This window comes from Bos taurus, chromosome 10 (genome assembly GCF_002263795.3).
Source record: "Bos taurus isolate L1 Dominette 01449 registration number 42190680 breed Hereford chromosome 10, ARS-UCD2.0, whole genome shotgun sequence".
Taxonomy (NCBI): domain Eukaryota; kingdom Metazoa; phylum Chordata; class Mammalia; order Artiodactyla; family Bovidae; genus Bos; species Bos taurus.
Window position 1 is genome coordinate 29,979,561 of NC_037337.1, and position 12,699 is coordinate 29,992,259.

The window sequence follows — 12,699 nt, forward strand, 5'->3', positions numbered from 1 at the left end:
CTGAGAACCCGATGAAGAGTGGCGAACATATCAAGCGCAGAAATTTTTTTTTAAAGATGAGCGAACACTTTGATTTGTTCTCTTAGCTTGGAAATCGGTTCCTCAAAGAGGCCGTAAACTTTTGTGTGTCGACGTTAGAAGCCCGTGCAAAAATCGACCCGGCTGCAAGGTTTGCAGACCGGCTCCAACAGCGAGGTCAGATGATGACGTTGAAAAACATTTGTTACAGAAGGAAATTTGAAGGTGTTTGTACTGACTACAGCAAAATAAACAAAACAATGAAACCCATCAAAAGGTACTTGTGAAACATTCGTGATTTAAGTACTTAGCTTAAGAAAACAAAACAAACCCCCAAACAGCCTGGATTTTTTTTTCTGTCTAGGCAGGCATTAGGGGGAGAGGGCAAGAAGTATTGAACTCCTTCTAGATGATGTTAGGAACTTGAAATCGATTTTTCAAAATAAATGAAACAAGAAGGAAGTCTGCATTAAATCACTATCTAGAGAATCTTCATCAATCTGCATGTTTTGTTTGTGCAGACGGCAGTTTCTACCCATGAACTCAGTGCTGCACTTTAAATGTTTTCAGTAATTTTTTGTTTAAAAAAAAAAAAGCCATAGTTTGACCCATAGTTTCTAGTTGCCTGCAAGATTCAAACATTCAACAGGGCTCAAAGACTTATCTTGGTCAAGTGGACTGCAGGAGAGATACACAGAAATATACAAAATATTTAGGCAATTAACAGCCCAGCCAAAGCCCACCAAGCTGTAGGAGCCAGCTGCTTTCTGCGTGTGTAAACTATTCCACCAAAGAAAAGGAAGCATATTTTACAGATTCATAAACTCCTTTTAATCTAAAATCAGCGCTTTAGTCATGGGTTGTTTTTTTTTTTTTTTTCCCAAGACTCATATAAATTGATCCAAATAAAACTACAGGGACAGAGTTTACCTCCTACATTGGAAGTAATTGTTTTAGAGCCCCAACACTCTGGTTTTGTATATCTCAATCTATGTCCATCACTATCTCTATCTAGTAAATGTTGTTAATTGCTAGGATTCCTCCTCAGGAGGCTTCTCAGATCACACTCCCTGCAGTAGAAACACCCCCACCCCACCCCGCTAACCCACAGCTCTTTGCCTCATTTCACTGCATCATTTTTCTTCTTTGCCATTTTCTCTCCCTCCCACTAGAATGTAAGCTTCATGAGAGTGGGCACTTTGTCAGTCTTTGTCACTTTGATTCCACGAAGTACGTAGAATACAGAGTGTCTAACACAGACTTGGGGTTCAATAAGTAGCTGTGGATTGGGAATATTCATCATATGCCCACTTGGTATGATTATCAGCTGAACCAATCCTGAGGATATATCCATCATAGGCCCTCCCCTTGCAGAGTTTATAGTCTACTCTGTTTGTAAATATTTATATAGAAAGTTAAGCTTTCTGCCTCACATTTGTGTTTCCACAGCTCTCAACCAGTCATTGCAAACCATTATCCAATCTAGATGAAGGCATAAGAGTAAAAATTCTTCAGACCTCTTTAACCATAATTACATAATTGAAACCTGCTCTTACTAAGAGAGGGAAGAAGAAGAATGACTCCATGTAGGCAAACTTAAAATTTGAAATCTGAGATGCCTAAACAATAATCACTAAATGATAAATTTCACTTACAGAAATCACTCTCAAATTAATTTGAGGCTGTTATGAGAGAAGTGTCAGTGCTGCTCAGCTACTGGTTTATAAAAGGAAAGTCCATTTCTCTTGTTTTGCTCACCTATCTATAAAACGTGTTTCTCTCCATCTAACTCACAAGATGCTAAGAGGAGGCTACTCTCTCAATCTGGAGAAGAAATTTGAAGGCCTTTGCATGGAAGTTTTTGCTTAGGTCTGCTAAAGCTATTTATGTCTGTTTCCTTAATTTCAGAGACCATGTATGCCATCTTGCATTGGCTTAAAAAAGAATAAAGCCCTTTGTCCATTTGGAACTGACCTTATGTGGTGATGGTACAGTCACTAAGTTGTGTCTGACTCTTATATCCCATGGACTGTAGCCCGCTAGGCTCCTCTGTCCATGGGATTTTCCAGGCAAGAATACTGGAGTGGGTCGCCATTTCCTTCTCCAGGGGATCTTCCTAACCCAGGGATCGAACCTGGGTCTCCTGCACTGCAGGCAGATTCTTTACTAACTGAGCTACAGAGTCATGTTGACCTTATGTGTTCCTCCTTAAAAAAATGTGATAGTAATTCTGACAATGATTACAGAGAAAATATTTGCAATGGTCAAATAACAGTTAAATAATTTACATTCAGAATAGATTCTTTTTATAAAGTAACAAGAAAAAAATTCCACAAATAGCTCAATATGAGTTGGCAAAGCACATGACCAGGCATTTCACAAAAGAAGGAAACTGAACAGCCAATAAACATGAAAAGATGCAGATTATACTAGTAAATTGTGAAATGCAAACAGAAATAAGAAGGTGCCCTTGCTTATCAAGCAGATTAGCAAAGATTTAAGTCTGCCAGTATCCAGCATTGAAGAGTATGGAGAAGCAGGTAATTAAATGTATTGCCAATGAGACTGTAAATTGGTACAACCATCTCAGAGAATAATTTGTCAAAATGTGATAAAATTAAACAGGCACCCAGTATGCTGTGCTGTGCTTAGTTGCTCAGTCACGTCCGACTCTTTGCGACCTAAAGGACTATAGCCCACCAGGCTCCTCTGTCCATGGGGATTATCCAGGCAAGAGTACTGGAATGGGTAGCTGTTCCCTCCTCCAGGGATCTTCCTAACCCAGGGATCAAACCCAGATCTCCCACGTGCAAGTGGATTCTTTACCATCTGAACCACCAGGAAAGCACAGACCTAGTGTACCACCCTGCCATTCCACTTCTAGGCAGACACCTTAGAAGAACTTGAGCGCATGTATGAGGAATAGAAACTTATATGAGTACTTCTATTGTGGTTTGTTTATAACAATCTTAGTGCCTATTAACAAGAGTAGGAGAAGGCATAATAAATTATTTTATCCATACAACAAAATGCTTTACAGTTACTAAAAAGAATGTTCTAGATTTTTCTATTTCGACACAACAGCTCAAAAACCTAGGGATGTTTGAAAAAAAGCAAGTTGTAAAATGATACAAGCAGTATGACACCATTATGTATATTTTATAATAAACATATAAAACAATAGTATAAATTGTTTATGGAAACATATGTGTTCTTGTAAATATATAAATAGTGACTTGGAAACCAGACCCTGATGGTGCCCACCAGAATAGAGTGGGGGAGGGAGTTGAACTGGGGGTTCAAAGACAAAAGAAATTTCAACTTTATAATGCTGTTGAAAGTTTTCTTTTTAAAAAAATATTAAAATTAATGTGAAAAAATGTTGACAGTTTTCATCTCTGGGTGTGGGCACATGGATATCTGTTAGACTATTCTCTTCATATTTTGGTTATTTTTTCAAATTTCTCAAAAAAAAAAAAAGGATTTGATCTTTCTATCATGATTTCAAGAGTGATTTTGATCCTCATATGGGCCCTGAAGACTCTTCCTTTCTAAGTGTCCTCTGTAACCAGCTCTAATCAAGATAGGCAGGCTTTCAGAACACATCCAAGCCCTTACTGGGGTCTGTCTGTCTGCAGATCTGTCTGAGAGTCAACTCCTGCCTAGTTACCTTGTTCTTCACACATAAGCAGTAAATTGTTGACTGGTTTTCTGTATATTCAAAAATGCATGTTCATGTGAAAATTCTGAACAATGCTGCCAAATGAAAGGCTGAATCATGCAAATTTTAATACAGTTTGGACTTAATTCTATACAAGTATTTATTGTTCACCTTACATGTACAGTGCAGTACATAAAAGGCGAAAGCAAAAAATATGGACCAAAGCATGAAAGTCCTTCCCAGTAGATATGTGGACATGGTGGAAAACACTGAACTGGGAGTCAGAAATTCATTTTTCTGATGCAGCATAGGAACCAAGTGCCCCTGGGTTAGATATTTAAACCTTCTAAGCCTGAATTCAATCATCAGGATTATAGGAATGGTAATAATACCAACCTCTAGGTGGGGGATGGAACTAAGTAACATACGCTCCGTGAAAGTGCCAGGCTCATAACAAACACATAATAAACAATGGTATCTGCATGCATACTAGAGTTCAATTGGTAGCTAAAACAAGACAACAAAACTATAATATCAGCATAAGTCATGTCTTTGACTCTTAATTTCACAGTGCGTAATGCAATGGATGCCACATAGTAGGTGGTTGATAAAGCTCGATGAGTACTTGCAGGGGGAAAAGAAGAAAGAGAGGAAGGAAGAGAGGGAAGGGGGAAAGAGGGAGGAAGGAAAGGAGAAGAAAGGGAAAGGAGAAAAAGAAATGAAAAGAAGCAGTCCTGTTTCAGTAAATGGCACAGCAACTTCTATTTTTGGTAAAACCAGTGAAGAGTATAAATACCCCACAGAGGGGCAGAGCAAAAAAGCAAACCCTTCTGGCTCTCTTCTGTCTGCGTCGTAAGAATCACTTTAACCCAAACTTACAATCCTCAGGATGTTTTCACTGCAGTGACAAAACTTGAGAAAAAGAGACCAGAAGATACCTGAACACATAACAAGACAGGCTGAAGCTCTGCCAGCCGGGGTCTACTGGCAGAGACATGAGACTGAAACAAGACAGACAGAGACAGAAATGTATCACTCGGCAAAAATTCATATCCCCAGTGCCAGAATATAACAGAACCTGATGGATATGAAGATCCCATCCTTGTGTGTAGACTCAGTGACTCTTGTTCAGTCTGAAAAGTTTCCGTTTGTTTTGACCTCTCTGATGTGACCTCACTCTTAGAAAAAATTGGAGGGAATTTTCATCAGTCATTGATTTCCTGCTTTCCCTTAGTATTTGAACTGCTGTGGGTCTTCATTTTCCAAATCTTTTTTTGAGGGGGACACTTCTCCCCCAAAAGCTCATCCTACTGCAAATTTTAAATGTTGGCACCTTGGAGAAGATCTGCAGAAGGTGCTTATTAAACTGAAGGTCTCTTGGCTTTACCCCCGTTGTCTTTCACTGCCCCGTTCCTTTTTTTTTTTACTTTTGGCTCAATTTAACTCACTTACAGCCTTTGATCCTTTGAGACATTTGCTGTTTACTAGGAGCTATATTTTTGGAGAAGGCAATGGCACCCCACTCCAGTACTCTTGCCTGGAAAACCCCATGGATGGAGGAGCCTGGTGGGCTGCAGTCCATGGGGTTGCTAAGAGTTGGACACGACTGAGCGACTTCACTTTCACTTTTCACTTTCATGCATTGGAGAAGGAAATGGCAGCCCATTCCAGTGTTTTTGCCTGGAGAATCCCAAGGACGGGGGAGCCTGGTGGGCTGCCGTCTATGGGGTCACACGGAGTCAGACACAACTGAAGCGACTTAGCAGCATCAGCAGCAGGAGCTATATTTTACGGCTTTATCTTTTTTTAAGGCGTGGACATCTACAACTGATTTTGCTCTTGCTATAACTGTCCTAATAAGTAACTTGTTCTGCCTCATTACATTTTTTAAAAAGAGCTGATAACATTACAAAAATATTAATTCATCCAAGAAAACTTGGGAAATAGAGAAAATACAATGAAAATTCTCATAATCTCATCCCACCAAACCACTGTTTACGCATACCCAACACACACACACACACACACACTATATATATATATATACATATATATACATATATGGATTTACTTTCAGTGATATAAAGTGTGTATGTATATCTTAAAGTTGATTTTATTAATTGCTTAACGTGTACCAAACCCTAGGCTTTACATCTAATTTAATCTTTATAACAATCCTGTGAAGTTGCTGCTATTATTTGCTCTCTTTGAAGGTGAGAAAATGGATGTGCAGAGAGGTTGTGTAACTGTCTCGAGAGCACACAGCTATATGAGACAGAGGAAATATCCACAGTCGGTTGATATCGACACCCCTTCCACACCATACACTGTGTAGTTGAGTCTCTACTGCACACTGTGTTAGAGCTGGTATTCAAACACCATGATTGCACCACAAAAAAGCACCTTAAATGCCAAGTAATTTAAATAAGTCAGTAGCTGGTATTGTCAAGACATTAATTGTATAAGATGTGAACATATGTATGAGAAATACAAGTTTATATTCTACATGACTTTAATTGTAAAAAATTCTGAATACGTGAACACTGAAAACTCAGGTATGCTGTTTTGTCGGGGCTTCATGCAAAAACTGCTTTATTGCGATTACAATTGTTATTAGTGGGAGACAGTATCAGTCTGTTTTTAAAATAGGTGCTCATTAATAACCTCAGTGCTGGGGATCTGCTCAGGGCAGAGAAGTGGAGAGCTGAAGGTGGGAAAGTAAATTCAAGATCTACTTTCCCATCTAAAGAACAACAGGCGCTCATATGTCAGTTTGCACTGGGCTCACAAAGGGTTCAAATTTAAATCTCTTTTAAGTCTTGGTTCCTTCTTCACTCGTTCCCTCCCTGGCTTAAAAGGTTGGATCATCTGGAATATGATTTCTCATTCCTTTTTAAAAGAAAGACAAAAAATGTAAACTGGGCTCCTCGCTGCTTATGTCAGAGCAATACATGTGTGCTTTATATAAACTAACCATTTGTCTATTAATGTTTGTAAAGAGCTTCGTAGACAGACGGCATTTGGGACACACTCTCTAGAGAAATGTGGTGCCTTTGGAAAGAGGATCAGACAAGGATGAAACCAGTGTAAAGAGAAATCCCTTTATGCTCACACCCAGAGTGTGAAAGGAAATCTCTAAGATGAGCAGCAAATTGCATTTCCCGCTGTGTTGACGGCCACGACACAAGGTAGAACCTTCCGAGGAGATTCGGTAGCTTGGCCTTTAATGTTGGTTTTTAGATCCTATGTTAGTTGTCTGTGTGACAAGAGAGAGAAAAATACAGAGGACGTACTTCAGACTGGACAGCGAGATAGTGTATCCCCACATACTAGCTTTCAGATGATCTCCCGGGGGGGTTCCTGATCACTGGTTACCCCATCAGCCTGAGTGGGAGGGGGTCTTGGGATCTCCCAGGGGCATGCGTCTACCTGCCTACACACCCACCATGGTGTAGGGAAATGCAGGTCTGGGCACAGGCTCTTAAAGACTGTAATGTATGGACAACAGACTGGTGAATATAACAAAAAACAAGCAGACTCCAGATACAGAGAATAAACTAGTGGTTACCAGTGGGGAGCCTGGCGGGCTACAGTCCATGGGGTTGCAAGGACTCAGACATGACTGAGCAACTAAGAACTAACATCGGCGGGAAGAAGGAAGTGGGGAGGGCCAATATAGGGGCAGGAGAGTAAGAGGTACAAACTATTAGGTATAAAATAAGCCACAGCAATAATTGTACAATGCAAGGAATACAGTCAATATTTTATAATAACTGTAAATATACTTCAATAAAAATAAATAAATACTGTCAAGCATGGCTCTTAGTCACTGTTACATAGAGCCATAGAAGAAAAACTTTCTGAAATACATCACAATGATTCCTGCAGCAGCTACTCTGCTAGCCAGAGAGATTCATGAACATTCATGGGCAGGTTAGGGTATACTTTCCTTGGACAAATCTCTGTGGCCACCTCTCAACACCATGCTTAGTCACTCAGTCTTGTCCAACTCTTTGCAACCCTATGGACTGTAGCCCACCAGGATCCTCTGTCCATGGAGTTTTCCAGGCAAGAATACTGAAGTAGGTTGCCAGGGGATCTTCCCAACCCAGGGATTGAACCCGCATCTTTTGCACCTCCTGCACTGGCAGGCAGATTCTTTAACAGCTGTACTACCTGGGCAGCCTCAAAAAGCCTGCCTAGCCAAAACCTCAGGACACTAGCCTGAGCCCCTTGTTATGTTTCCAATATTCCTTGAAAGGATGGAAGGGTGGGAGGGAGAGGGAGAAGGAGCAAAGGGATCAAACAACAGCTTCCCTTAATTGGTACCTAAACTTTGGCTTTGTCTCTCTAAGTGTCTATTTTAATAGTCATGATTGCTATGTGAGCTCTGTGCTGTCAATCTAGGGAAAAGAATCTTGCCACTAGGAAGATGAATTAGAGTTTGCTTTTGATAAAAACATTTGATATAAAGTTGCACAAATACAGCTGGAGGAAGATGGGAAAGGAGCTACAAGTGGTTGCTCCTACCCCTGGGGACACTCTCAGTCTCACTTTCTGCAAATCCAGTGCTCTAGCCGAACTGGACCATGGCTGATCCCTAAGCATATTCCCAGAGCCCCACTTTCAGGCTTTCGCTCCTGCCACTCCTTCCACTTAGAATTTCCCACCCTCACCTCTTTTAAATTGTTGCTTCCTTTCAGACCCTTGAGCATTTTCTATGATTCTAGGAGCATATGTTACTTTGTTCTAGTTGCACATCTACTTGATTTATCTTTGTCCATGGAACGTAGACTTTGAGATCTGGCATCATTTCATTCTTCATCCTGAGTTCACTGTGTGTCCTGAGCAAAGAAGATGCTCACTCAGTAAATGTTTGTTGAACTAGATTTCAATTAAAATAAAGGAGGCTGAATTGAATGGTAACAAAATTGCCCCAGATCTTATTGCTTTAGTCTGCTGTTTTTTTTTTTAATTTTATTTTATTTTTAAACTTTACATAATTGTATTAGTTTTGCCAAATATCAAAATGAATCCGCCACAGGTATATGTGTGTGTCTGCTGTTTTATCCTATCACCTGTGGAAACTGTATCAGGAGTAGTAAGCACAAGTGTTGATCCTTCAGCTAGATGCTGGTGTTGCCCATTCAGGTGCTGAGTTCAAGTCCACCCCATCTCTTTGCTGCCAGCACCCCAGTCTGGGTCATGGTCATTTCTCATCTGGATGGATGTGGGATCTCTCTACTGACTGCTCTCCTCAATTCCACTGACATGGACATGCAGCTGCTGGAGTCAGCTTCTTAAATCACCTTTAAAGAATCTGCCTGCCAATGCAGGAGGTGCAAAAGGGAAGGATGATGTCCTTCCCTTGCCTAAGACCCATTCTTCCTAGCTCTTACTAGTCGTATTATTCAGTTTAACTTACCTCATTTTTGTCTGTCTCCTCCACAAGCTCTGGGGGGCAAGGATCATCTCTGCCTGTTCCCTGTCTCCCCAGGCTCTAGCAGAGTACCTAGAATATAGTAGATGCTCACAGACATTTGTTAAATGAATAGATAAAAGTGCAGAGTTGTTATCATTCTCCTTTGCATTAGAAGCCTTGCTCTATCTCCAGTTTTCCTGGCTTTTGCGCTTTGCTTAGAACTTGCTGGACAAATGAACACGGAATGGCCCTGGATCTGAGCCTTCCCGTAGAACCTCAATTCTTAGTTATTTCTTAGTGGAATCAGAGAGCACATCTCTACACTCTGTGTGCCTCACCCATTGAAGACCACCCAGTGGCACAGACTCACTTGGAGAACTTCAACTGCATCCTGTCCCCTTGTAAAACCAATCAGGAAACAACATTCCAAAGACCCCAGAGAAGTGAGGAAGTTTCACTGCCTGCCAGATAGGATAGCATCCACTCCATTAAAAATATCACAGTAAAGTCTTGTGAGAAATTAATAATGCACTGTTGCTCTTGTCTTTGGGGAGACCTTAAAGATGTGCGGTAAGCAGATACTTTCATTTTCTTAGCCTGATGAAACAGGGCACAAAAGAAGAAAGCGATATTAAATGAGAGAAGGAACATATATGTACATGCCCAGGAATGATGTGCATGTTGTCAACTGATTTTACTTTTTACTCTTTTTCTTTGAAGCAGGGTCAAACTACACTTTCAGAGCGTCCATATTTCCTGATGCCTTTTCCTTTACTATTTATTGATGGAGGCTTGCATATCTCATCCTAATTCATCTTGAGGAGACAGGGTATAGTGACAGCATTTTATCATGGTTGTCGTGGCTTCTGAAAGCTCAGTTCCAAACCACAGGAGTATCTGATTGTCATTTGGCAGGACGGAGCCTGGCGGGCTGCCGTCTATGGGGTCGCACAGAGTTGGACACAACTGAAGCGATTTAGCAGCAGCAGCAGTAGGCTGGTTAGAAAGGTCTGGGGTCTCAGAAATCAATTCAGGTGATGCCAAGTCATGTTTTTCAGATCTGGTAGAATTTTGCAAGACTGACTGTGGTCAGGTGTAGTTCTGCCCACCGTTCAGGGAAGCCTGGCATGCTGCAGTCCGTGGGGTTGCAAAGAGTTGGACACAACTGAGTGACTGAACAATAACAACAATAGAGAGCAGTGGAGTGCCTGCATTCCACCCACTCTCTCCTGATCTCTTATCGTCACTGGTTCTCACACTATCTCTGGTTGTAACTATACCCACAATACCCACAACAATACCCACAATTGTTTTCCCAAATGGACTCGGCATCAGAGTCACTGGAGGGACTTAAACTTTTTTTGATTCTCAGAGCTTGCTCTAGAATACTAAATCAAAATTTCCTGGGCTAGAGCCCAAGAATCTGTATTTTTACAGCACTCTTCAGATGATTCTCATAAGTAACCAGGTTTGGAAATCACTGGTGTAGAGGAAAGAATTCTATTTGTACCTAAGCTCAACCAGCAACTGCCTAAACAACTTTAGACAAGTCACCTCTTGGACTATCAGGAAAACAGAAGAAATGATACCTACATAACAAGGATGTGGCAAATCTAAAGGACATTACATATGTGATCAATCCCTGTGAGTATTTAACAGGCCAAGTTAGTTAATACCCCGATGGTGATTCTGGCTTCCCAGAATCTTTTTTCTGAAACAGCGTTTAGCTTCTTCTTTTATGTTTAATTCCTTATGAAAGTTCATTTCTCCCTTTCTCAGTCACTAAGAACAAGGCCATATGTAGATGAATCATAAGACCATCATGCCATGTGTTCTAAGAGCCTTCCAAGTTCATTTCTGTAAGAAATGCTCAATGTTTAATGCATATTGTTTCTCGCTATCTCTTTCCAAATTGCCAGTACAGTTTCCATTTCTGGGAAATTACATGTCTGTATCCAACTCTTTTATCTTTACATTTCCAACTGCTCTGTTTTCCTTCTTTCTTCCCATCAAATTTTCATATTTTGACAGTTTTAAGACCAGCTCTTCCTTGATCTTTTCCTTCCTATAATATATTGAATTGAAATGAGCCCATTCTCCTTGGTGTGCCTTCTCTCCAAACACAAAATATTCTTAAGTTCAGATTCTCTGTCTGTGAGTGGGTCAACATCACAAAAAGTTTGTGGTTTCCTCCATCATAAACAAGAGTATTTTAAAGGAACTGTTTCTTTTCTTCCAAGCATCACAGAAAGGTTGGGACAAAAGGAAATTCATTTTTAGTAAGAAAAGTTACTTATTAAAAATAGTGATGAGAAAAGTATGTAAATTGATTCAGGAGAAAGAATGTGTAAAATGCTTTAACTTAAAAGGAAATACTCGTGTAGACATCCACAATGAATCAGGAGGAAAGCACTCTAGCGTCTTGAGAAAAGCTGTTACACTGTTTAGTGTTGACAAAATCTGTCCAAAAAAAGCCCTTTCCTCTTATGATGTGGAGGAAGAAGACAAAGTGCATGTAAGAGCATCTGATTATACATACTTCATTTGGGAATGTACCCGCTTGATCTGAGTATATTAACAAGCATGGTATTACGTGCTGACAGTGTTTTGTATTGAACACATCCATTTGTAAAAATAAAAGAAATACTCTATTCACTTTTTCAATTCTCTGCTTTATTTAAAAAACTACTGCAATGTGGTTTGAGTTGTGAATCTATTGAAGACAGCTTTGATGAATCAACAGTCAGGGCATATGTAAAAAGTGATTTGGAAAATTTTCTCTGGGTTATGAGGGGGTGCGTAGGGGCATCTCTCCATACTCTTTCTTGCTTTTCCATTGGCCCCTTTCACTCTCTAAGTTCATCTACTGTCACAATAAAAATAACTCTCTCTCTCTGATGCCAAACTCTCTCAGAGTTTTCTGGGGGTATGGTTGCCTAATTCAAAAGTTGTTGCTGCTTTTGGTTGCTTGATCATGCCCGACTCTTTGTGATCCCATGGACTGCAGCATGCCAGGCTTCCCTGTCCTTCACCGTCTCCCAGAGCTTGCTCAGACTTATGTCCACTGAGTCGGTGAAGCCATCCAACCATCTTGTCCTCTGTTGTCACCTTCTCCTGCCTTCAATCTTTCCCAGCATCAGGGTCTTTTTCCAATGAGACAGCTCTTCGCATCAGGTGGCCAAAGTATTGGAGCTTCAGCTTCAACATCAGTCCTTCCAGTGAATATTCAGAGTTGAAAAGTAATCTGACCACTTTGGATAATGGGTGCCACCTGGATATGATGATGATTCCCCACCAGACACTCCAAAATAGCATCATCCAATCTGAAAACTTCCAAAAGCCACGGAGGATAAATTAGGGAACAGCCCAATCCAAACCTCAATCAAAAAAAGAGCAAAGTATAGTGAAAAAGAAAAAAGAAAAAACCTCCATTTTCACCTTCTTCATTCATGCCACTGTACAAATGGGGCAGGGGAAGATGGTTCCTATGTCAATGCCGATGATAAAGCTTGAGTGTGATTATACCTTTGCTGCAATTACTCAACATGAATATTATCATTTAAAAAGCAGTCTGAAATTCCAGTCTACAACTTGGCCA